Source organism: Bubalus bubalis, chromosome 14 (genome assembly GCF_019923935.1).
Source record: "Bubalus bubalis isolate 160015118507 breed Murrah chromosome 14, NDDB_SH_1, whole genome shotgun sequence".
In the NCBI taxonomy this organism is placed as follows: Eukaryota; Metazoa; Chordata; class Mammalia; order Artiodactyla; family Bovidae; genus Bubalus; species Bubalus bubalis.
Genome location: NC_059170.1, coordinates 1,246,732 through 1,273,680, shown reverse-complemented (window position 1 = coordinate 1,273,680; position 26,949 = coordinate 1,246,732). Strand labels below are relative to the sequence as shown.

At 44.7% G+C, this 26,949-nt stretch overlaps 1 long non-coding RNA gene across 3 annotated transcripts; it reads left to right on the top strand.

The window, feature by feature from the left end:
* The first annotated feature begins 6 nt into the window (after positions 1–6).
* On the top strand, positions 7–25,451 carry LOC112578933. 3 transcript variants are annotated; one of them, XR_003103374.3, is made up of 4 exons: positions 7–906; positions 1,320–1,442; positions 9,563–9,697; positions 17,141–17,774. It is a non-coding gene; the product is annotated as an uncharacterized LOC112578933 (long non-coding RNA). The 3 variants fall into 3 exon arrangements; XR_006544255.2 differs by lacking the exon at positions 17,141–17,774 and adding an exon at positions 25,217–25,451 and having other exon boundaries at positions 7–1,442; XR_006544254.2 differs by having other exon boundaries at positions 7–1,442.
* Positions 25,452–26,949: the final 1,498 nt, after the last annotated feature.

Below are 26,949 nucleotides of genomic sequence, written 5' to 3'. Positions count from 1 at the left end.
AACAAATCTAGGTTCAGAGAAAACGAGCGCCCTTTTCTCACTGAGCCTCGTGGCATTTCTTGTCTAGCCCGTATCTCAGACGTGTGCTCTATTACCTTGTTTCCACCCTTCTTTTTTTTTAAACAAGGATACCAATGCGGGCAACTACAAAAGCAAAAATGAAAAGGGAAAAGAGAAGAAGAGATTTCTTTTTCTTAAACTGAGGTTTTTCTGAAGTATTTCTTCGGAGTGGGCTTTTATTTCTTCAAGGACAAGAGGCCAAACTGACAGAAAGTGAAGAAGCACTCTCGTCCTCGCCTTGTGTAATGACTGTCGATGCTTTGGGAAAATGCATTTGCTGCGGGGTTGAAAGGCTGTGCTGTGCCAGTGCCGCCTTGAGAGCCTCCTGAATCCTTCAGAGAGAAGCGCGGGTCAGAATTCTCCTTCCTTCTAGAAGGAGGACCGGAGAAACGCTTGGAAAGTTCATCAGAGAGGAGAGGGAAAGCGGACGTGTTCCGGTGTCGCCCTCGAGTCAAGTACCTTCACCTGTTTCCATTTTGTTTGTTTGTGCGCTTGTTTGGATCAGCAGCCCAGGCTGTGCCCGGGGCTGCCGCCCTGGCCAGTGGGAACAGGAAGCCAGCGTTAGAAGCGGAAGGAAGGGTCACACCTGCTCCTGTTTGCTGTTATTGTCGTTGACACTTGCAGCTGACTGTCACTTTGGTTTCACGTGGACACAGAACAAAAAATGTTCAGTGTGGTCAAAGCTCAGTCTAGGCTGTCATTTACAATTCCTTGTTATTTTAAAAATGGCCGTTTCTGGATTTTATTCTTTTCTCTTTATCTCGATCATTTTTCTCCGACGTGTTTCTCCAGCATTCAGTCACCCTTGGGCAACTCGCAGTTGACTATACCCGGAAAACCTCTGCTGTAAGATTTCAGCTGTGCCTTTGCTGTAGCTGACAGACGTCAGGGTTGGGGGAGGTCAGGGAGGGGCATGACCTCCAGTTTATCCTGGAGCTGGATCCAGGCAAGTGGGGGCGGCTACCCCATCTCCATCCTGGAAATCTACTCCCTGCCCACTGTCCCCACATAGATGCTGTTAGAGGACGTGGCCCTGAGATAGCAAGGTGTTGTTAGACCACCTGGACTATGTGCCTGGCTGTGCTCAGTTGTTCAGTCGTGTCCGACTCTTTGTGACCCTGTGGACTGTAGCCCACCAGGCTTCTCTGTCCATGGGATCCTCCAGGCCAGAATACTGGAGTGGGTAGCCATGCCCTCCTCCAGGGAATCTTCCCAACCCAGAGATCGAACTCGCTTCTCCTGCGTCTCTTGCATCGCAGGTGGATTCTTTTCAACTGAGTCAACTGGAAAGTCCACTATGTGCCTGGACTGTATCGACTTAAGATTCTGGCAGACGCATGCAGAGATATACTGTCTTCCAGATCCCAGGACAGACTTCATGTGTAAGTTGCCTTTTTTGATAAAACTACCCATTCCCAGTGGATTTCTCTTTCTTCTGTCCCTCCCTGCCCTCTGTGTTCAGGGGCCAGTTTGCAAACCGGTGGGAAGATATGTTCAGGGCCTTAATATTTTAAACATAAGTGTAATGTGATAAAACAATGGATTGAAAATGAAGAATGGAATGCAATCACTGACATAAGCCATGGTACACAGGGTTGTGATGTGGATAAATATATCTTGAGTAAATTATTGTGTCATTTTTTTAGTTACAGGCTGTTGGAACAAAGGATCTCAGGGAGGCTGTTTTAATTTCCTGCTCCTAGCCTTCTGTATTAAGAATGATGAATCTAAGTGAAAAATCCTGATTAATTCAGTGAGTTGTGGCTGAGGTGTACCTGTCATGAGAATGAGAACATGTTTTAGTCTGTTGATGTTTTCTAAGACAATACTGTTCATTGAGTCTCCAGATTTATTTACCAGCAGATATTTTTGTGTGAGCGTACTGTGTACCAGGCACCAATAAGAATATTGGACTAGCATTCTATTGTTAAGCTTACAACTGCATTGGGACATATTATTTTCTTATTTAGAACAGTAGTTCTTAGCATGGAATAATACTTGGGAATTGAGTTGAAAAATAAGTACAGTTTCTATGTCTGTTTCCATATAAATAGCTCAATGATTTTTTTTTTTTTAACCAGTTTGGGAGAACACGTCTGGGGTGGATAATTTTTAAAATAGTCTGAGTAGTATAAAGATGAGTTGTTGTGAGTGTGTGTATTTTGGAAGGTTCCTCAATGAAGCTCTTATCCTTCGGACTAGCTAAAACCAAGATAGGAGAGGCTTGTGTGTCTTCTGGTAAGAAAAGGCCAGCCACGTTTATTAAGTGACTGCAGAGAAGGAAAACACTCAAATTAATTTGAGACTCACCTAAGTATTGGGTCCCAGATTCAAAAACGGATTGATTGATGAGCCGCGTCTATGCACAGCTCTGTAAATTTGCTCCAGGCTAAATGGCAGCAGGAACGTATTTACTTAATTGTTGTTTAGTCGCTAAGTCCTATTGCTCTTTTTCCACCCCATGGACTATAGCCAACCAGGCTCCTCTGTCCATGGGATTTCCAGGCAAGAACACTGAAGCGGGTGGCCATTTACTTCTCCAAGGGATCTTCCTGACCCAGGGATCACACCTGCATCTCCAGCGGTGGCAGGCGGATCCTTTACCACTGAGCCCCCAGGGAAGCCTTTACTTAATGTTGTTGCTGTTTAGTCACTAGGCCATGTCTGGCTCTTTGCAACCGCAGGGACTGTAGCCTGCCAGGCTCCTCTGTCCATGGGCTTTCCCAGACAAGAATACTGGACTGGGTTACCATATCCTTCTCCAGGGGATCTTCCTGACTCAAGGATCGAACCCAGGTCTCCTGCGTTGGCACGGGGACTCGTGACTCATGCAGTAGTTCTCCCGGGAATAGCAGTAGGCAGGAGGCTAGCCAGGATGGTGACGATAAAACAGATGATTTACTTGCGTTATAAAGCGGTGCCGGCTCAGGACTTGACTTACAGTTACCTTGTGACAGGTCTTAACACGCTCTCTTGAGTGCATGGGGGTGAAATCACCACCTGTCTCGGGGACCTGAAGCCCTTGGGTGTGCTTCAGAAAGTACTTCCTGTGCACTTGCGTGTGTTCTTTATGGGTTATGTGACTGAGGGCAGGCTGAGAGTGATTTTCCTGGTTCCTTCAACTTGGAAGTGTGGTCCTGGGAGGCTGGGCAGTATTGGTATCTCAGTGGGATCTTGTTGGAAATGTAGAATCATGGGCTCTTCTCTGGCCTACTGAATCAGAGTCTGCGTTTTAGCAGGATCTCCAGGTGGATCCAAACACACATCACACGTGAAAGTTTAAGAAGCACTTGTCTATAAGGCCTTTGATGTTTTCTACATTTTTTTCTTTTATTTGTCAGTTTTTCAATGCAGTTGTTTTTCTTTTACAAAGAAAGAGTTGTTTTTCTTTCCCCCGCTCAAAACAATTCAAATAGTTTTTGAAGCAGAAATCATTTAGACCTTAAATAGGAAAGTAAGGGAGAAAGTGGTTGCATTTGGAAGTCAGTGTTAGATAACAATTTTTGAAAATCTGAAATTTATCCATTTTGGAAGTCTAAACACAGTCCTGGTCCCAGAGATCATAATTCAAACAGATTACTTCATCTCTTTACCTATATTCTAAAGAAAGAGATGTGTGTTTTTAAATGCGTGTGTACATAGCTTCCTTAATGAAAGCTTTACTGCAAAAGCACTTTGTTCCTAATGCATCCTTAAGTGAAGTTTTGCATTCTTAATTTTCCACTCAAGTAATTTAGAAACCATTAGTTAAAGTAGAACTCCAAGATAAAGTGGGATCCTTGTACGTTTAGATGGTTTCCTCTGAAGATTGCTCTTATAATTGTCAGAGAAAGATAAATTCTTAATTGCATTTCATTACATCTGGGTAGCAGATACATGTTTGCTTTCCAGATACCTGTCTGGCAAAAGCGGAGGAGGATAGGAGATGAAGTGATGTAATAACATCAAGCTAACAGATTTCCAAAGTTCTCCACCCGTCCAGCTGGCCACTGTGAATCACCTTTCCTCAGGACAAAGCATTTCCCCCGTCTATCTACACCTCCTTTCTCAAGCAGTTGAGTCAAAATCGGTGTTTCTCCTTTGTTCCTGTTTCTCGTATAGTTTACTACGCACTAGACAAGAGAACAGTTGTTGCTCTTGAAGGTTAGAGATTTCTGTTGTCGCCTTCTGAAATTGGCAGTCATGGACGATGTCGGCAGCACAGACAGAAGCAGGTGCCCTTTCTTTGTTTCTCTCCTCAAAAGTGTGGTTCTGCCTCCGGCTCTTTTTAAATCTCATTACAAAATCTTCTTCTCTTGTGCCTAAATGGTTTGCTTTTTTCTTTCAAGTTAGAGGTCTTCTAGAGAAAGTCTTTGAAGTACAATCAGATCCAAATTTCAAAAGTAAAGAGAGATATTTTACTGATCTTAAGAAAGGAATTGTGTTCACAAATACTAATATTTGCCCAGGGCCCTTTCTGAAATGAAAGATTTACCCACATAGATCAGTCTACATGGATGTTGTACAACTGTAATTTAATACTCCTAACATATAGATCCTATGGAGGCTTCTCATATTAGCATCTGACTTCTTTCTTCTCTTTTTCAAGGTCATAGAAAGTGTTAGAAATTTGAGTTAGAAATTTTGCCAAAGTTTCTAGTTTGAGGGCTTTGAAGAAAGGCTAGCCTGTATGATTTTTCTGATTATATATAATGTATCTTAATACTAGACAGCTATAGCAAATACAATTCAGAGACTTTCAAAAATGCAAATGAGGGAGAGGTTGGTACTATGAACAATGTTTTTCTGACGAATCTGTGATCTCTTGGGAAAGGAAATGCAGGTTAGAAGAATCTACTAAAAGTCTCCAGGTTAAAGTATTGTAAACTTTGGAGGGATCTGGGACAGATTGAGCTCCTGACCAGAATTATGAATGTATTACTATTTCTTTTCCCTAGGCAAAAGGACTACATTTTCATTGGTTTGCCAAGGAGTCTATATTTAAAAAAAAAAAAAAAACAAAAAACCCACAAGATTTACTGCTTGAGTCATTCACAGCTCCTAAATCCCTGCTTCCCCTTTTCTTTGAATTATTTTACCTGGTTTCCATGATGGTTTTCATTTCCTGATTCATTGTCTGCTCCATCCTTAGCAACACCTGCTTGATGTAGAGGTGTATAGATTTGTGCTTCCAAGAGAAGAGTTTTCCTTCATGGGTTTTGTGAATCACTGGTTACTATGAACTTTGTATGTTCTTTGTCTGTGCATATATGTAATTATGGATCTGTTTACACCTATACATATATAAATGGGCTTTCATGGCAGTGCTAGTGGTAAAGAATCTGCCTGCCAGTGCAGGAGATGCAAGAGATGTGGGTTTGATCCCTGAGTTGGGAAGATCCCCTGGAGTAGGAAATGGCAACCCACTGCAGTATTCTTGCCTAGAAAATCTCATGGACGGAGGAGCCTGGTGGTCTGCAGTCCATGGAGGCACAAAGAGTTGGGCACGCCTGAGCACACTTACTACTACTCTGCATATATCATTAAACACTACACATGTGCACGTCTGTAATACACACATGCACACGTGAACGTGCGCGTGCTCAGTCCCTTCAGTCGTGTCCAGCCCTTTGTGACCCTGTGGACTGGAGCCCACCAGGCTCCACTGTCCATGGGATTCTCCAGGCAAGAACGCTGGAGTGGGTTGCCATGCCCTCCTTCAGGGGATCTTCCCGACCCAGGGACTGAACCAGAGTCTCTTAGGTCTCCTGCATCAGCAGGCAGGCTCTTTACCACTAGTGCCTCCTGGGAGGCCCCCAGACACATAGATATATGTATGTACATAGACACACATGTTCACATTGATGCCTTTTATATTTAAGCATGTATGTGTACATTTACATGCATATTTATGTATAAATGATGCATATATATTTATATGTCTATGCATGCATATCTATATATGTAAATATGCATGCAGGTATGGATTTATATATCTGTATACTTATGTTTGTATGTATCTGTATAGGTGAATATAAATATTCAGGTATATATACACACATATATATAGTGTATGTGTATATCCATGCCTGTGCACATACCTGTATATACATGTATGTGTGTGTGTTTACACATGCGGTATGGGGCTTATCAGATGGACGCCGTGGTAAAGAATCCGCCTGCCAGTGCAGGAGATGTGGGAGACCCGGCTTCAGTCCCTGGTTCGGGAAGATCCCCTGGAGAAGGAAATGGCCGCCCGCCTGTGGGGAGAGAGCAGATTAGCGCAGGTGGTGTGTTCAGGCTCTCTCACCCCACGTTTGTAAATAAGGACTGTGTAACCGCTGGTGCATGTGCTCCCGAGGTCCCTGCTTGGCCAAGGGCTACTTTGTGCGGTAGCCGTCCGAGAGCTCTACCTGAAAGGCGGCGGCCTCCCCGCTGCGCCCCGGCGGGGTCCGTGGGGTCAGCCCGGGAAGAGAGGACACGGCGCGGCTGCCGCCCCGGCTGGGAGGGGAGACGAGGGCGCGGCTCCGGAGGCCCCTCCAGCCCCGAATGCGCCGTGCCCGCCCCGGCTTCAGGGACAGCGTGCACAGGGTCAGCACTCGCCACTCCAGTATGCTTGCCTGGAAAGTCCTGTGGACGCAGGCAGGCTGCCGTCCGTGGAGTCGCAGCGTCAGACAGGCTGAGTGAGCACCATGCACGCACACGCATGCCATACGTATATCTGTATCTCTGCACTCATGGGTGTGTATGTACTTATTCTTCTATTAATACTTCAAGACAGTGGCTTGTGGTTGTGCGCTGAGCATCAGAATGAGCTTCAGGAGCTGAAGCAGGGGAGCTGTGGCAGGCAGCATGGCAAGCGGTCGCGTTGGGGGAGAGCCAGGTGGGGGAAATTTTGGTCAGTTCCGCCCAGCAGTTGGTGGCTTCCCTAAGATCAAAATTTCCTGGAGAACCCAGTTCAGTGGGTTGAGGTGAAGTGATGTTTTCCTCAGTGCTGTAAATCTTAAATAGCCAGCTGTTCTCGTGTTGAACGGCGGCCGGAGACCAGGGTCCAGTTACTGGTGTCTGTCTTGCTCCAGCTGAGACCCGCTGCAAGTAGGGAGGGACGGGATCAGCGATGGTTTCAGTTACCTGATCAATTTTTCTTGCTGGAGCATGATGTTCTATTTTCCTTGCCCAGACAATCTCATTACTCAGAAACTCTGAGGAAACATGCTTTTCAGCAGCTGTGAAATGTGCTACTGCTTTTATGGCGAGCAGACAGGCGAGGCCGTAGAGCCCTCCTTCCCCACCAGCTGGCTCCTAGATGCTGATGAGAGACAGGTCACTTGTTGACACTACTTTTCCTAACTCTTATTTTTTTTTTTCCTAATTTTTACTTCTTTTTGAATTTGAAAATAAATGTTTTATTTTTAACATCATTCATGGGACGATCCCCTTGAGGAGGCATGGCAACCCAGTCCAGTGTTCTTGCCTGGAGAATCTCATGGACAGAGGAGCCTGGCGGGCTGCAGTCCATGGGGCCACAAAGAAATGGGCACGACTGAGTGACTGATCACAAAGAATAATAATACTTGCCTCTCAGAGACATTGTGAAGATCAGATGAGATGATGTATAGGAAAGCGCCTGACCACACGGTCAGCGTAGGCTCCTGTGGCTGCCGTTATGACTAGCCCCACGCACTTCTGTTACGGCAGAACATGAGTTAGCAACAGTCCCCAGAATAGATCGAAACTGTTATCCACAAATAATTAAGGATTTTTAGCTCCTGAAAGTTATTTTACTGATTCATTCCAGACTTGCAGCTATTCAAGGACAACTGTGCTTTGCTTATAAACATTTGGCTACCAGATGTTGCCTATCTTATGCGTATAAGTATTCTTCCTTTTTTCAGACAGAGATGGATTTGTGGGTGTTACTTGTACTCTGAGTTGAAAAATAAAAGCCTGTGTCAGAGTAAGAGATTCAGGCTATTTACATCTCATCACTGTAGCCTTGGGTGCACACTCAAGTGAAAGAACATATCAGGAGTCGATATTCTATCCGTCAAGCTATCGGCACCTCTAAAAAAATTAATGTTGGTGTACTTAGATTGAAAGGTCCTGTACAGCGTTTTCTCCAGCCACAAAATAATAGGGCAGTCTCACAGTACAGGAGACAAAGTGCTAACATCCTTGTTGCAACCCCATCATTTTGCATCACAGCATAGGAAGGGTGGTTCCTGTGACTTTCAGAAGGTTTTGTAGATGATGAATTTGATTTCTGGTAGTAATGAATCTGTATAGAATTATATAGGGTGCCTAAAAAATGGGTTTTTCTCAAAGATGCCAGATCTGAAATGATGAGAAATGTCCAAATGAATGTACTTTTAAGCAAAACTGAGTTGGATGTGTAAGTTGTATGCCGAAGTACATGGGATCAGATACGAATTCAGGACACAGAGGAAAAACCATGTGTTGGTTTAATTGCTTCCAGTGCTCCTTGGAGTCCTTGATAAGAGTGTCTGATAACTGCTCAAAACCATTTTATCCAGCTCTTCAGGGCAGCTGATCTATGATGAGACAGAAAGAGGACCCTCCTTTTAATTTCTCCTGACTTAATCGATTAAGTATGTTAATTACTTAAAATTTTCTCATGGCGTTGTTTGTTTGTTAAGGTGGATCGTTCTGGCAATTGATGAAAAATAGCTTCCTGCTAAGCCAGCATAATGAATATTGACGTTCTTGGCGTTTACAGCCAATAGAAATCACATTTTCAAGTCTCCGTTTCCAAGGTGCTTGCTTAATAAATAACTTCTCCAACCGTCTGCACTATGGGGACACACTCTCTCAAAGATCGGCGTGAATAAAGCTTAAAAATTATGTGCAGATTAACGTCAGCATCTATGAAGAACAAATATTGAGATCAGAAGTTTGAATCTCCAAGAGAGAATGGCAAGGGGAAGCCGGGCCTGGGAGTCTGGAGAGGCAAGCAGGACAGACTCAGGCATCATTAACTCGAAATCTCTGCCCCTGCTGTGTCTCTGCATTAGAGGAACATTACTGCATTAAATGTGGCCAGCAGTCCTGATAAAGATGCTAATTGAAAGAGGAACTTTTCCAGCACCTTTCCACTTTCCTCTATACCCTGCTCAACCTTTATCTAGTTTAACAGAGAAAACAAACAAAAAAACCCCTAAGGCCTGAAAAAGATGATAGCAGGAAGAGGAAGCTATTTTTTTTCTGTGTCTTTTATGTAAACGTTGTCTTTTTGTAATACACATCTTTAAAAAATGAGAAGGAAAAAAAGCCCTTTAAAACACTTAAAAAATAAAATGGCACTTTCCCAAGGAATATTATAAGTTTCAGTCTCCAGACTTTGAAGCTCTCTTATGGGGCATTTTCTACAAAGATCTTCAAATATCTTCCCTCTAAGAAGCTGTCTCTCCTTGACAGTTCTAGTATACCGATCCACGATTACTTGTCATATCTTGTTCTCATTGTTCACGTGTAAAATGATAACCCCTTTTTCCCCTTCTTACAGCTCTCAATCTGAAAAGAAGTCTTTATGATAAGGTTCTCTCCACACTTCCAGTCTTCTAGGATCTCATAGAACTGGAGAACTGAAGAACCTCTGTGGATCTTGGATATCACCTTTGCCAAGCCTCTTATATCCCAGGTAGGGAAACTGAAGTATGTTTCAAGTCAGTTCCCTCAACTTATTGTACAGTCTGAGTGATCATGCCAAGTTTAGAACTCAGGTTAACTGCCCTGCTCTTAGCTACCACAGAGCTGATAGTCTCTTTCCCTAATTTCAGAAGATTGAGACAGCAGTCCTTAGACAGCTTGCTGGAGTTCTAGTTCACGAATGTTTACTTTCCCTCAATTGTTTTGAAAATCCACTATGACCAGATGAAGAGAGTTTCACTTTATAAAATACTGCAGCATCTTAGGTCCTTTGCATTTGCTTTTTGCATATTGCTGTCTTGCTGTATTCATGATGAAGTGTACTTTTGTTTAAGAGGAAAAGTAGCCATTGTATCCACTTTTTCCCTTTCTATGTGGGAAGAAGATTTGGTATGTGAAATACCGTTGGAAGTCAACATCAGCCTTGTGGTGGGAGAACCGCCTCCTTGCAACCTCAGCCACTCTTAGGGAGTAAAAGATGTTGTGCTTCTTAGACTCTCTAAACCAGGGGTCCCCAGCTTGCAGGATCTAATGCCTGATGATCTCAGGTGGAGCTGATGTAACAGTAATAACAGAAATGCACAACAAATGCAATGTACATGAAAGCAAAGTTGCTCAGTCATGCCAGACTCTTTGCAACCCCATGGATGGTAGCCTGGCTCCTCCCATGGGCTTTTCCAGGCAAGAAGGCTGGAGTGGGTTGCCGTTTCCTTCTCCAGGGGATCTTCCCACCCAGGGATCGAACCCAGGTCTTCGGCACTGCAGGCAGATTCCTTACCTGAGCCATCAGGGCATCCTGAAACCACTCCCCACCTCTCTAACCCACCCTCTGGTCTGTGAAAAAATTGTCTTTCACAAAACCGGTCCCTGCTGCCAAAAAGGTTGGGGACCACTGCTCAGAACTGGTTGAGGTCATCTGAATAGACTTGCCTGAGTTACTGACTGTGAGATTGCTGCCGTATCAACACAGGGTTTTAGAATTTCAGCGGAGTTTATTCTGTCAGCTCTTTCTTTTGGCAGATGAAGAATCAATGGTTGTATTTGTCAGTGCTTTTTATTGGTTGCGGTTGATAGACATTTAGATCTAATCTGAATGTATATCTTAATCAAATTGGCTAAAACTCAAAAAAAAGGGAGCCTAAGAGCTGTATTGGCTGTTGTAAGTTTAGATGATAGATTGATGGATTCAGGGGCTCAGATGATGGCATTGGTCTCCTCCTCTCTGTCTTCTCCCCTCCCCTTGGTTTTCCTTCTCTCTCTCTCCATATTGCCAGCTTACGTTCATCTTCACTCACTCTGGTTGTTGTTCAGTCACTAAGTCATGTCTGATGCTTTGCAGCCCCATGGACTGCAGCATGCCAGGCTTCCCTGTCCTTCACTATCTCATGTCCTTTGAGTCAGTGATGCCATCCAACCACCTCATCCTCTTTGTCCCCTTATTCTCCTGCCCTCAGTCTTTCCCAGCATCAAGGTCTTTTTCAGTGCGTCGGCTATTTACATCAGATGGCCAAAGTATTGGAGCTTCAGCATCAGTCCTTCCAACGAATACTCACGGTTGATTTGCCTAGGGTGGACTGGTTGGATCTCCTTGCTGTCCAAGGGACTCTCAAGAGTCTTCTCCAACACCACGGTTCAAAAGTGTCAATTCTTTGGTGCTCCGCCTTCTTTATGGTCCGTGTCTCACATCGGCACATGACCACTGCTGGCCTTGTTGAAACCGGGAAACTTGGCTCATGTGAGTGAGTGTGCCCTTGAGTACAGGCATGCCATTTGGTGCACTCAGGTCCCCTGCCTACTTGGTTGAAGCTGCTGAGAGAGTTAGGTGGCAGTCCCACCAAAAGCTCAAGGACTGAAGGGTGGCCAGGAGAGGAACTGTTGCTGGACTAGGGGCTGGATGCTTGGAAGAAACTAATAATAATAGTTGAAAAATAGTAACATCAGTGTCTAACAGTTATTGATGTCTCACCTCAGTATGCCAGGAACTTTTCTAAGTGTTTAATAGCTAATAACTTATTTGATTCTCAAAACAGTATGAGGTAGATATATACATAGGACTTCCATTTATATCAATACATGAAGAATACTAATCACAAGAGAGATTACTTGTCTGTCATTATGATTTAGAAGCCAAGTGCATTGTTTTTTTCCCACCAAGTATATCTTAAAGCCCAATACCCTTTCAACTAATGTTCATTAAATCAATATTTGCTCACAACTAATTGGGAACATTGGGAAGTGAGAAAATACCAACTTTATCTATGGCATATGCAGTCTGAGGGTGGAGTCAAAGACATCTTCTATCTAAACACATATCCTATATCTAAATAATGACCATGTAATTTACAGAAAGAAGTGCTACAAAGCAATCATGCATTGTGAAGGATTGTGATATGGAGATAGCTAATGTATTCTCTTTTGGTTGTTCAAAAGAGCTGTATTAAAATTGCTTTATCACAAGGAAAATTAGTTCAAATGACAGTGATTGTTCAGCGAAGGAGGCTCAGTTGTCACAAACATTAGAAGTCTTTTCTCCCAGGTGAATAGGATCTTGCCAAGGCAGGAGAAGGGAAGTGGGTAGAGAGGTAGAAATTTTAAAGAATATGTGTGTGGAATAAATGCATAACAAATAATTCAAATGTTGATGGAAAAAACCATTGGGATTAGTTCTTTTTTTTTTTTTTTAATTTAAAAACAAATTACATTTAAAACACCAACCAAGAAAACAGCAAGAGTTGCTTATAAACTATAAATGATGTTTCTTTGTTTCAGATTGGTGAAGGTATATGAGAATATTTTCTTTAATTTTAAACTAGAATATTCATAGCATCAAATTTGAGATTTAACTCTTGCTTCTTTTAGGGTTTCATTTGAAAACTTGATATTAGCCTTTTTCCAATTAAAACACTTGAAGCCTTTGTCTCATTAATGAGGTCCATAAACCATAGATGCTTCTTCCTCTGCGACACCGACCCCCCCCCTCCCCGCCCCACCGCATTTGGCAACTTAAATTTCCCACTAGTCAAAAAAAAGTTAATTTGTATTAACAACCAGTTTCACAAGAGGTTGATTATTCAAAAATTGGCTTGAACTCTAACCAGAAAACTGAGAGTGCTACCTAGAGATCAACAAAGTATTAGAAAGCAAGAATACCAACTGAATCTGAAAATCAAAATATAAAGCATATTGAAAAATTTTCTTGAGGATAGAGAGGCCATCTTATCCATTTTATGTTTTTATCAAAGTGTCTGAATAATGCCTCCAATGCACAGCTTACCCCAGCTACACAGACATGCTTTTCTTGGTGCACAGAGGGCCATTAAATCTGTCAGAGACTAGAGGAGATTACTTCGCATTTCTTGGAAAAATTGACTTGGAAGGTCATTAAAGGCTAATGCACTTGGGCAATTATATTGGGGAGTTTACAAATCACTCAGAAGTTATGTTTTAACCAGAAACAAAAAATGAATAAATCGAAGGGTTGGGGTCTGCTAGATCTATAGTTGTGACTTCCTGAACATCTTTTGTGTATGTGTGTGGATGATCAGCATGTGTGTGTGTGTGTCTCCCCTTTTATTCTTCCTGATAAATGGCTGGAGATAAAGAATAACCTGAAATAATTCCAGGAAGGTAGCAGTCATTTGTCTACATTCATTTGTCTACATCTGCCGTGTTAATTCTGATCAGATAGAAACCCGCTGAACAGACAGCAGGTGACGGATAGGAGTGAATGTTTTGTGTGTTTGTTTTGCTTTTCTCTTCCCCATCATATTTCCAGGGTTACAAGTTTAAAGATAACACCCAATGGAATTACGGAAATGTGTTCCTATAGGAGAAATTTAGAGCATGTTTCTAAGGGATTCAGGTTCTCTCATTTCTGAAGCCTAGAGATGTAACTTTTGCTTTCTGAAACATTGTAACTGGGGAACAGGAGGCCTGAAAGTTCAGGAATTTTTCCTTGTTTATTTTTCTCTTGATGCACAAGAAAGAATAAAATAACAATATATAACCTCTGCTCCTTTTTCTTCTTTATTTGATCTTTGTCTCCATTGTGAAACAAGAATATAATAAAAACGATAAGTTAATTGGACATTCAAAGAACCCTAAATTATGAGTGTGGTTCTGAAACTGCAGTGAATACACATACATGTGGACACTGTTCTCTGAGAGGGCGTTTTGTTTTTGAACCTGAGTATAATTATGTGCTTATCCAGGGCAGGAGCCAGGTCATTCTTCTCCCAAATGCCTAGAATGGAGCCTAGAGTATCTTAAACAAGGTAACAGGATCTAAGATGATACAGCACTTACTCCCCTGTGCCAGGAGGGCGTCCCTGGTGGCTCAGCAGTAAAGAATCCACCTGCAAGATAGGAGACATGGCCGGAGCCGCGGGTTCCATCCCTGGGTGGGGAAGATCCCCTGGAGAAGGGAATGGCTCACCACTCCAGCTCTCTTGCCTGGAAAATCTCTGGACGAGGAGCCAGGCGGGCTACAACCCAGGGGCCTGCACAGGAGCCGGACACAAAGCTTTGCGACTAGACGACAACAGCAGCCCTGTGCCAGGCAGTGCTTGAAGCGCTGGCATGCACGATTCCTTCACTCCTTCAGGAGTTGCTTCTTTGCAGCGGGCGCCCTGCCCTGCAGCTGCCTGCTTGAACTCCCTGGCAGTGCGTAGGCACCCCGCCATCTCAGCCTGGGCTCACGCACCTCTCCTGTCTCTGGTTTCTCCCCTCTGGGAGCTTGCTGGAGCAGAAGGACGCACAGCCCTCCATCAGTGGCCGACGGGAGATCCTGGGTGACTGGCGGAGCCTCCTCCACCCCCAGTGGAATGAGTCTGAAGCGTGTTTTAAGTGATTTCACAAAGGCCCTCCGGGGATGTCTGCCCACAGGCCTGTGGCTGGAACTTGCTCATCGCCTCGCGCTTTGTTGCTTTCTCCTTGCCTGGTGTGCTTTCTTCACTTCCTCCCTCGCTGAGCTCCCCGGGATTAGCTCCAAACAGTCTACCAGCACTCAGGCCCTTGTCGTCCCTGAGTCTACCTGTGGGTCTCCCAAAGTTAGATGTTCTTGCTCGTATAATTAGAGTGACCTGAATGAATGGACAAAGGAGTGACCTTGAGAGACACCCAGCACTCCAGGCCAAGCAGGACGTGTTCCGTTTTCCACCGATTCTGCATTCGGTTAATGTGCTCAGGCAGCAGTGCAGCTGCAGCTGCTAATGACGCGGTGGGGACTGAGGTTAGGCGGAGACACAGGAAGGAATACATCAACTGAATACAAACAAGCATTGGAAAGGTCTGGGTTAGTTGAACGTAATTTGAGTCCAATTGAGCTCCTGCTGAACACTGGCTTGAGATACCTTCCGGCTACGTTTTCTATGAATTCCTATTATCAGGAATTGCTTAAGACAAAGTAAGACTTTACTATGAAACGATGGATAATTGAGAGAAACAATTAGGAAGATTATTTTGATTCCTTTGAAATATATTGAAAATGACCCATGAATTGGATATGTTAATGATAACATTTATTTCTTGCTTTTGTACTTTGGGCTAAGGCCAAGGGAATGTGTTGATTATTGATGGTGTATTAATGATTATTGATTTTATGCATTTGTTATTATTGTGAGATTAGTGATAACCTTACTTAGTTTATTTTGCTCCCAGAACTAAATTGGTGATTCTAATAGTTGTTTTGGTTCTTTTAGCCTATGAAAACAACAACCATTAACAGCCATTAGAAATTATGTAGGCTGACCAATAATTGTAGTTTATTGAGGGTTTCTGTGTATCAGATATTGTTCTAGACATATGTTGTGTCTTTTAATTATCATAATGCACCAAGGAAGTTTCTGTCCTAATTTTCAGTTCAGTCGCTCAGTCGTGTCCGACTTTTTGCAGTCCCCATGGATTGTAGCACGCCAGGCCTCCCTGTCCCATCACCAACTCCCAGAGTTTACTGAAACTCATGTCCATTGAATCAAGATGATGTCATCCAACCATCTCATCCTCTGTTGTCCCCTTCTTCTCCCGCCCTCAATCTTTCCCAGCATCAGGATCTTTTCAAGTCAGCTCTTTGCATTAGGGGGCCAAAGTATTGGAGTTTCAGCTTCAACATGAGTCCTTCCAATGAATATTCAGGACTGATCTCCTTTAGGATGGACTGGTTGGATCTCCCTGCAGTCCAAGGGACTCTCAAGAGTCTTCTCCAACATCAGAGTTCAAAAGCATCAATTCTTTGGTGCTCAGTTTTCTTTATAGTCCAACTCTCACATCCATACATGACCACTGGAAAAACCATAGCCTTGACTAGACGGACCTTTGTTGGCAAAGTAATGTCTCTACTTTTGAATATGCTCTCTAGGTTGATCATAACTTTTCTTCCAAGGAGTAAGCGTCTTTTAATTTCATGGCTGCACTCACCATATGCAATGATTTTGGAGCCCCCGAAAATAAAGTCTCTCACTGTTTCTACTGTTTCTGCATCTATTTGCCATGAATTGATGGGACTGAATGCCGTGATCTCAGTTTTCTGAATGTTGAGCATTAAGCCAACTTTTTCACTCTCCTCTTTCACTTTCATCAAGAGGCTCTTTAGTTCTTCACTTTCTGCCATTTTACCATTTACCAATTTTATCATTTTACCAAAGAGGGAATTGAAGCTCAGAAAGAAGTAGGAAGACATCTTCAAAAATGCCTAGCCTGTGCTTCTTCAGCCAAGTGTTAAGGCTTCAAATACTGTGGGAAGGAAGATCTCAGAAGTGTCAGATTTCACCAAGCATGTACTTGCACTGTTGCCGTTAGACTCTCAGACTCCATGAATTGCCTGTGGGTTGCCCATGAAGCCCGTGCTTCCCTGTCTTTCACAACACATTGGAAAAGACTCTGATGCTGGGAGGGATTGGGGGCAGGAGGAGAAGGGGACAACAGAGGATGAGATGGCTGGGTGGCATCACTGACTCGATGGACGTGAGTCTGAGTGAACTCTGGGAGTTGGTGATGGACAGAGAGGCCTGGCGTGCTGCGATTCATGGGATCGTAAAGAGTCAGGCATGACTGAGCGACTGAACTGAACTGAAGAACAGATAAGAATTCAGAGACTGGGTGTGGAGCTTATGTATAGTTTTGAATCCAGAAGCAAGCAGTAAGATGGTGGTGTTAACTTGATTAAAATCCTAATATCTTTTCTTTAAAAACAACAACAACAACAAACTAATATTATTTCATATTTTTCACAATGAAACCCAGGTTTCTTAAGTTTGTAAGTTCTGCTGACATCTGACATCTGTTTACTTTTTCAACACTTTATCCCACACAGTCATTCCTCTTTATCCACAGTTTTATAACCAGGAAGGGTTAATTTTGACTCCATGATACATCTATTTCTTTGACTTTAACCGTTGTTTTTGCCGTTTTTGTTATTTTACATGCTAAATCACTTCAGTCATGTCTGACTCTTTGGAACGTCGTGGACTCTAGCCTGCCAGGCTCCTCTGTCCATGGAATTCTCCAGGCAAGAGCACTGGAGTGGGTTGCCAGGCCCTCCTCCAGGGGATCTTCCCGACCCAGGGAGGGAGCCCGCATCTCTCACATCTCCAGGTCGGCGGGAGTGTTCTCCACCACTGCCACCACCTGGGAAGCCCAGGGGCCGCTGCCCGCTCGGCCTGACCCTGAGGCTGCAGCCCTTGGTTAGCTCACAGGGCACCACCACCGGCTGAGGCATCCTTCAGTTCCTATTTCGGGGGAGGCGCCGCCTGTAGCGTGGCTCAGAAGCTCGCGTTTGGAGGGCCAGAATGCAGCTGCCGTGACAGCCTTGCTCATCGACACGGCAGGAGACGCTCTCTCACACCACCTGTGACGCGACCAAGAGAAAGAAGCTAACCCGCCCCCTGCTGATATTTGCCATTCTAGGAGACACTTACAAAATCACACGGCTTTTACTGTGTTTTCTCCCCCCCATCTCTGATCCATAAAACAATTGGCATCTAGGCCGCAACAAGATGGTTAGTTTGAGGCTTTAGTCTGCCACCTTCTTGGTCAGCTGGCTCTCCAAATAAAGTCATATTTCTTGCGTCAACTCCTTGTCTCTCAGATTTATTGGCCTATTGTGCGATCAGTAGAGTGAGCTTGGACTCGGTAACAGTTTCACTTTCTGTGGCCTCAGTTACCTGAGACTAACCATGGCCAGAAAATATTAAATGGAAAACTCCAGAAATTAACAATTTATAGCTTAAGAGCTGCATGCCATTCTACGTAGTGTGTTGAAATCTCACACTGTCCTGTTCTATCCAGCCTAGGATGGAATCACCGCCTTGTCAAGTATATCCAGGCTCTGTGTACACCCACCTGTTACTGTAGGAGGGAACACAGAGCGTGTGTACGGGGCTTGGCACTGTCCCTGGCTCCCACATCACTGGGGGTCTTGGAAACATTTCCCCGGGAACCAGGGGAAATGTCCTCATGCAGCCGCAGTGAATTTCCTTTAGTTCCCCAAAGCACAAAGCACGTTTCACCTCTGGACTTGGGCAATGCTGTTCTCATTGTCTCAGATCTTTTCTCCACTGCTATTATTATTTGTCTAGCTAGATCTTTTTAATTATTATTGATTTATTTTCACTCCGGCCCCAGTGAAGTTTCATTTTCTTTGGCTAAGACCTCTGTCTCAAATCAGCAGGTCTTGTTGATAGCAGGCCATTGGTGGAAGACCTCTGTGGCTGGGAGAAGATGCCAGTCCATCGAATAATCAATGACCAATAAGATTCCCGTGTTCAAGAATGTGAAGAGATACGTGAAGTCAGGAATCAAGGAAATGAGATGGGGTGGGGCAGACAGACAGACAGCAGAGGTGGCGGGGTCACTGGACCACAGAAATGATGGGGAGATGGGTGGGATTGAAGAGACGCAGCTGCAGGGTGGCGGGGCCGCCCGACCACAGACACGATGGGGAGACGGGTGGGACGGACAGACAGACAGCAGAGGTGAGAGGCACCTGTGGGCCTTGGAAGACCAAAGCCGTTTGCTGAGATTCGTGTGATCATTCAGCAGGAGTACATTGACCCTCTCTGTATTTAACCCTTGTTTTAGGCTCTGGTTGTACTGCTAAACACATGTAGTCTTGATACTCACTGAGCTTTAATTCTAGATGGGGACGTGTGTGCTTAATTTCTCAGCCATGTACGACTCTTTGGACTGTAGCGCACCAGGCTCCTCTGTCCATGGGATTTCCCAGCAAGAACACTGGAGTGGGCTGCCATCTCCTTTTCCAGGGGATCTTCCTGATCCAGGGATTGAATCTGTGTCTCCTGCACCGCAGGTAGATTCTCTACCCACTGAGCCATAGAGAGGCTAAAGTACATAAACTGTGTAACATGTGAGACAGTAGTCAGAGCAGTGAAGACGAAGCAGGGAGAAAATGGGTGGAAATGGAGGTGACGCAATTTTATTTTAAGAAGGTTTAAAGTAATTGCTTCACTGTGAAGATGACATTTGAACAAAGGCCCAGAAGGGCTGAGTGAAAGGAATGGGGAAGACAAAACGCTTTGTCCAGTGTTGCAGAAATTCTCTCTTGGGAACAGAATGAGTTCTGAGCCAAGATAAGGCCTGCTGGCATTAACACCATCCTCTATAGGGAAGTGGCTTGTCGTTAGGAAATTCATATTTACGGTGTGACAAGGAGACATGAAAATGTTTCTGAGATTTTCCCCTGATCTACAAAATAATGCAAATTTGCTGGCATTTTCTGATGAAGAGCAAAAGCTTTAGTTAGGATTTGAACCAGTGGCTCCAGGGACTAGCAATATCATTAAGTCGGATTTAAATCTCCTTAAGCCAGGTGCTTAATCCAGTAAATCCAGTCTTTAGTTTGCTAAGCTACCTTTCTGCGCCTGCTTAGGGAAATGATGTATGTTGGCTCCCAAAGGTTTTCTTTAAGTCAGAGCCAAGTGGAAGTCATGCCCCTGCAACCTGCTGTGAGTAAGAACATGAGTTCTTTGGTTCTGCTGGAGTATGATTGTGACAGGCATGGCAGAAGTAGAGTTGCCTGGAATCTGATTTGGTTCACATTGTCATTTTCATACTGTTATGTAGATCTTTAATATTCATTGGCTATGGAGTAGAGGGAAAAGGAAGAATCAATGTACTTACAGACTTTGCTCTTTGGAAATCGTTGTTCATCTAACGTGCACCCTGCTCCCTCAAGACTCTCAGTTTTCCGTTTTCTCTTTTTTTATATATTATTGACGCTGAGGTGGGTCTAGTTGCTGGGTGGGCTCTCTCTAGTGAGGTGAGCGGGAGCCTCTCGGGTTGTGCTGCTTCTCCCGTGGCGGCGTCCCTCTGTGCAGAGCGCGGGCTCTGGGGCCCGCGGGCTTCTCCCGGGCTCTGGAGCGCTGGACCAGTAGAGGTGGTGCACAGGCTTAGCTGTTCCATGCCACGTGGGATCTTTCTGGACAAGGGATCGAACTCATGCCTCCTGCATTGGCTGCACTGGGTGAATTCTTATCCACTGAGCCAAGGGGGACCCCCTCAGCTTTCTTGTTTGGCTAATACGTGATACATATGTGTTTGAATTATAGGAGGGATCACAGACACTTTGAGGGGAGCCTGCAGTTAATGCAACTCAGTGAAGCAGTCAGATAGAAGGAGACAGACACTAAAGTGTTACCAAGTCCACGCTCACTCTGCTCGCCGCACAGGGGCAGGCCAGTGCATCCAGGAGATGAGGGGTTGCGGCAAGGAGTGTGACTTTATTCAGAAAGCCGACTGACCGAGAAGGTGGCAGACCAGTGTCTGAGAGTGGCTGTTGTGCCCGGGTCTGTATGCCAGGTTCTTTCACAGTCAGAGAGAGAGAAGCCTTGAGGAGCGGTGGGGTAGAGAGGGAGAGGGAGGGATGGGGAGGTGAGGAAGGGTCTTCCGTCTTCCAAGACGCCTCTGGGAGCAGCCAGCCGCTGGAAGGCATGTGTTAATCTCCTCTTTTTGTTGTAGCTGTTCACAGGTGGGCTCAGTGGCTCAGCAGTAAAGAATCTGCCTGCCAGTGCAGGAGATGTTCAACCCCTGGGTGGGGAAGGTCCCCTGGAGGAGGAAATGGCAACCCCTCCAGTATTCTTGCCTGGAGAACCCCATGGACAGAGGAGCCTGGTGGGCCACGACAGAGTCAGACACGACTTGGCAGCTGAACACATAGCCAGGTGGGCAGGCTCAGGTTCTCCTCTCTGAGTTGAACAAAGGCACGCCGATTTACAGTCAGGCAGAGGAGCAGGGTCCTCTGAGGCAGGCTGTTATGCATGATTATAATGACAAAAGCAACAACAAAAAAGCAAGCCAAAGAAACAGTTTTCAATACAGAGTCAGAGTTGGCTTCTTCTCTGCAACAGAATTGCAAACTGCCATCATCTTTTAAGCACAGGGGAGAGTCTAAGAAACCACCCTCTGCCTTCGAGTGTGTGCCTGCCGGCCAGCGTCAGGTGAGAAAAGTGGGCGTCTGTTTTCAGTTCCTAAAGCCCACCCTCATTAACGACGTGACTTTGAGATTTCTTAAGCCTGAGTTTCTCCATCTGTGAAGTGGGGGTAATTTCTGCCAAGGTTTAGTTGCATAGATCCAGTGAGGTGATGCCTTGTCAGATGTTCAGCACAGACCAGTGAAAGCGTGCTAAGTTGCTTCAGTCGTGTCCAGCTCTGTGCGACCCTATGGACTGTAACGCACCAGGCTCCTCTGTCATGGAGTCTCCAGGCAAGAAGACTGGTGTGGGTTTCCATACTCTCCTCCAGGAGATCTTCCCGACTCAGGGATGGAACTCACATTTCCTGCACTGGCAGATGGGTTCTTTACCGCTAGTGCCACCTGGGAAGACCCCTGACCAAAATAAGCACTTAATAAATGATGAATCTCATTATTTTCCTTAAAATTGGTGTTCATCATTTACAACACACCATAGGAAAGATTTGTTCCTTACTGAAAATTGTACATTATCTGGAGCAAACCTTTCGTGCTTTCTGATTCTGATTTTATGGGATTTAGTCTACAACTCTGTAAGTTGTGAATAACCTAAGCAGTACAAAATAATTCCTGTCCATTGATGTGTAAATGAATTTTGCTCCATTCCCAGTGAAAGCTAGTTTTGGTACCCATTTTTAATTCATTTTAATGTTTAACTTCTTATATATTGTGCTTCTTTGACTTCTCCATTGTACTGGCTTATCTGCCTGGTTTGCTCATTTAACCAATGAATATTAAATAAAATCTGTAACGCAGGCTGATTTTATATCTGTATGAGATTCATGATTTTCCCAGTTCTATGAAATTTTCCTTTAATGGTATAAAAAACTATTCAAAGTATTGTTAGAGAGAAAAGGAATCCTTGAACCTGGGAGATCTGACTGAGATGTAGCCTTGCCGGGCACAGAAAACAGATTCGGTCGTAGATGTGGAAGGATTAAGTCCCCGTGAAGGAGATAAGATGTGAGTTTAAGGAACCGCTCTACCCTGGTGTTGATGAGTATATTCCACTGAGGAGGCCATTCAATAGATCAGACGTATTGGAATTTCTTTCCTCCCTCTTTACTTACTTCAGAGTACTAAACCACTGAATAGCAGAAAAAAATTCAATATTCCCAGTAAAATCCTTCTTCACATAAATCTATAACGTGAGCAGCACTTTACACTGCAGAAGCAAGTATCTGTCTGTCTGTGTTCCTCCCATCAAGGGATCGTATGTTATTAATTTTGTCATTCTTTGCCACATAGGGCCTAAAGTATATTAGGGGTGAGGTATCTATTTACTGAATAAATGCAGAAATAAATTAATTTTTCTGGTAAAAGCAAAATGCTTTACTAATTAGAATTCAGTTGCAATAATATGAACACAACTTAAAATATGTTCATTAGTTAAGAGGGTAATTTGTGAGCACATTGTCAAAGAAAAAATAATATTCATGACACTTGTTAGCGATGAATAGAAAGACATTGAAGGGGTCTGACTGGGATGGGGTGGGGACTGCAGCAGAGGGGTCTTGGAGGGAAGATGGACTCAACTCCAGATACACTGTGGGAAAGTGGGAGCTCACAGCACAGGAGCGGGGTGGCGGCAATGTGGGAAATCACTGCGAGGAGGCGCTAGGGAGAGGGAGCTGTTCATTGTTGTGGTCCAGCCTCTAAGTCATGTCCGGCTCTGCAGCTCTATGGACTGCAGCACGCCAGGCTCCTCTGTTTCTGCTGTGTCCTGGAGTTTGTTCTGATTCATGTCCATCAAGTCGGTGATGCCATCCAAACATTTCACCCTCCATCGTCTCCTTCTCCTGTCTTCAGTCTTTCCCAGCATCAGGGTCTTTTCCAGTGAGTCAGCTCTTCTCATCAGGTGACCAAAGTATTAGAGCTTCAGCTTTAGCGTTAGTCCTTCCAGTGAATATTCAGGGTTGATCTCCTTTAGGATGGGCTGGTTTGATGATCTTGCAGTTCAAGAGACTCGCAAGAGTTTTCTCCAACATCACAATTTGAAAGCATCAATTCTTCAACACTCCCTTCTTGATGGTTCAACTCTCACATCTGTACATGACTACTGGAAAAGCCATAGCTTTGACTAAGGGGTAAGGGGGGGATTCTCTGTGGCAGGCCAGGGTGGTCAGGCCTCGCCCGGGGGACGGTGGAGGGTGAAGGACTGGTGAGAGAGGGAGGTGAGACAGCGTGGTCAGGTTGGGCGGATGGGGAATTCTGGCTGAACTGACTTAGCAGGACTTTTACTAAAATCAGGAAATGCAGAGAGGAACACGAAAACCCAAAAGTCAGGCCTAATTTAAAGAAGCTCGGGAGAGGCTGATGAAAGTCTGGCCTTGGAGAGAATCTGTCAACACAACTTTACAAATCCGGGCGCAGTTCTATTCCAGGGTTCAGATAATTTCATCTTGGTTAAATTTCCTTGCTCTCTCTGTAATTTCCTCTACACTTTGTTGTTCTTCTTTGCTCTTGGGCAATGTCATTTTCAAGTAGTTTTACTCTGGTGGCAGCAAGTTTTGCTCTGTCTCCAAAACGTGTGCTTCACTAGCTCCTTGCTATGTGCCCCTTTACGTGACGCTCCCTCAGGTATGCCCACAGAGGAGACTCAGTTCAGTCCAGTCGCTCAGTTGTGTCTGACTCTTTGTGACCCCATGGAGTGCAGCACACCAGGCCTCCCTGTCCATCACCAACTCCCGGAGCTTGCTCAAACTCGTGTCCATTGAGTCGGTGATGCCATCCAACCATCTCATCCTCTGTCGTCTCCTTCTCCTCCTGCCCTCAATCTTTCCCAGCATTAGGGTCTTTTCAAATGAGTCAGCTCTTCGCATCAGGTGGCCAAAGAAGTGGAGCTTCAGCTTCAGCATCAGTCCTTCCAATGAACACCCAGGACTGATTTCCTTTAGGATGGACTGGATGGATCTCCTTGCAGTCCACGGGACTCTCAAGAGTCTTCTCCAACACCACAGTTCAAAAGCATCAATTCTTCGGTGCTCAGCTTTCTTCACAGTCCAACTCTCACATCCATACATGACCACTGGAAAACCCATAACCTAGACTAGACAGACCTTTGTTGGCAAAGTAATGTCTCTACTTTTTAATATGCTGTTTAGGTTGGTCATAACTTTTCTTCCAGGGAGTAAGCATCTTTTAATTTCATGGCTGCAGTCACCATCTGCAGTGATTTTGGAGCCCCCAGAAATAAAGTCAGCCACTGTTTTCCTTGTTTCCCCATCTATTTGCCATGAAGTAATGGGACCGGATGCCATGATCTTAGTTTTCTGACTTAGGAGAGGGTCAAAACAAAAAAGTATGTGATACTCCTAGTTTCCAGGGGAGATGTCACCACCCAGGCTCACAGAGGAAATTCCACAATTTTATCAGGTTTCAGAACAGTCTTCCCAGGTGGCTCAGTGGTAAAGAATCTACTTGTCAATGCGGGAGATGCAAGAGATGCAGGTTTGATCAGGAAGATCCCCTGCAGAAGGAAATGGCAGCCCACTCCAGTATTCTTCCCTGGAAAATTCCACAGACAGAGGAGCCTGGCAGGCTACAGTCCATAGGGTTGTGAAGAGTCATGACCGAGTGACTGAATGAACACACACACACACACACACACACACACACACACGCGACAGGAATAGAAAGCCAGGTAGGGCTGTTACTGGGATTTCTGCCGGAAAGACAAAGCTGGGCAAATTAAACAGTGTGGACTGGCTGGTGAGGATCAGTTCAGTGGGCTTTGAGCTGAAGGGGTGGTCCTGGTCCCTTGGCACCTGGCCCCAGGGTGAATTAGGCAGGGGCACGTTACTCCCTGCTGGGATGTGTGGCTCTGGTCTGGTTTACTTGAGAGAGGAGTGCTCCAGCCTGGGCTTTGCTCTAAGGATCAGCTAGCCCGGGGAGGGGCCTGTCCCCCCAGCAGAAAGGTTTTGTCAGGTGTTGAAAACTGGGGGGGGGGGGGGAGTCAAAATATATAGAAAAATTTAAAAGTATATAAACAATACACTGCTTTATATTATTTTCCTATTCGGATCTCAGTATATTTTTGTGGAAGAAAGGAGGCCAGAGTAAGAAGGGCAGTGTTAGGGAAGCACGCTGACTGGGACCGCCCGCCCCGGCCAGGCACCACAGCGACCGTCCTCATGAGCCGTTTCACGACAGGAGGTCCTGGTGAGGAACACGGAACTATAAGCCTCCACCAACCAGAAGAGTTCGGGAAAGGTCAAAAAGAGACACCGCATGTCTGACCACCTCCCAGAATCCTTCTCTCTGGCATCCATCTTGGCTGAGCGATGCGTCCACTGCCAGGAAGGACTCTGAGTCAGAATCACTGGCTAAAGACAACCCGGAAACTAATCCCATCACCATAAACCCTGAGACTTCGAGCCACGTGGCAGAGCGGTCCTCCTGGGTTCCCTCAACCCTCCTGCTCTCCACCCGGGCGCCCTTCCCAATAAAATCTCTTGCTTTCTCTGCACATGTGTCTCCGTGGACAATCCATTTCTGAGTGTTAGACAGGAGCCCAGTTTCAGGCCCTGTCAGGGGTCCCCCTTCCTGCAACAGAAGGAGGTGGGAAGGGAAGGAGGGTGAGTCAGGCTTGTTAAACTTTCTAATAGATGCAGAACACACGGGATGTATACTTTCTTGTAAAACTGCTCCAAAATGCAGGTTATGAACCTGAGATGACTGCAAAAATGCCTTTTAAAATTGCAAAAGTCTTGGGCTACAGGTAGAACTTTTTCTCAAGGACATTCATTGGTACTCTGGTTAGAAAAATGTTATAACTATGACCCAAAAATGTTGACTTTTATTGAAAGAGTAGTTGTCATGATGGTATTGTCGGGTTAGGCTTGAATCTCTGTTGGCTCTAGTCTGACGTCCTCATATCTCTGCTTAGATTGGATCAGAGCAAATGAGATGTTGCCTTAGAACATGTCCCCTTCCAGGGAAGAGAGAATTCTCACCCTGGGCTTCAAAGACCATATTGGCTGTTTTCAAATGGTGTCAGTCTTCAGCAGTTCCAGTTCATTTTCTGCCCCACTGCAAGTACTTGCCCAGAATACCCATTGGTGAATGGTAATACGATTCTAATGACATCTAATCAGAGTATTCTTGTAATTGATCTGATATTTGCAGGGACTTTTCCTAATCTTTGAGGATGCTTTGTAGCAAGGATGCTGCTATCTGTTAGAATTAAATATGAGAAATGGAAATATTAGCTCTTTGATAACAACAGATTAAAAATCAGAAATTAGGTATCATGCAAATGATGGTTCCTTTTTAATTTGTTTCTTTGAAAGAAAGATTTTTATCATGGTGCAAACAAATAAAAACTTGAATATGTAATTAACCACATTATGTAAAACTAGCCTGTCTTTCCAAATTGTTTCCTCTTAATGAATTGCAAATGAATGTATTTGCTTAGAGTATTTGGCCTGAAAAGTTTAAAATAAGAATTGCACAGTTTTTCTCCCTTGGTTCTTGAAAGTTCAAGTGAAGATTCTTACTGCACACACCGGAAAGAAGATGTAGAAGCTTGGTTGGAATTTGTACTTTGTCTTGTTAATTATTCCTTTTATCTAGAAAGTGTGTGCATGCTAAGTCTCTTCAGTCATGTCCGACTCTTTGTGACCCCATGGACTGCAGCCCACCAGGCTCCTCTGTCCATAGGGTTCTCCAGGCAAGAATACGGGAATGGGTTGCTAGGCTCTCCTCCAGGGGACCTTTGCCACCCAGGGATCGAGCCCATGTCTCCTGCAGCTCCTGCATCG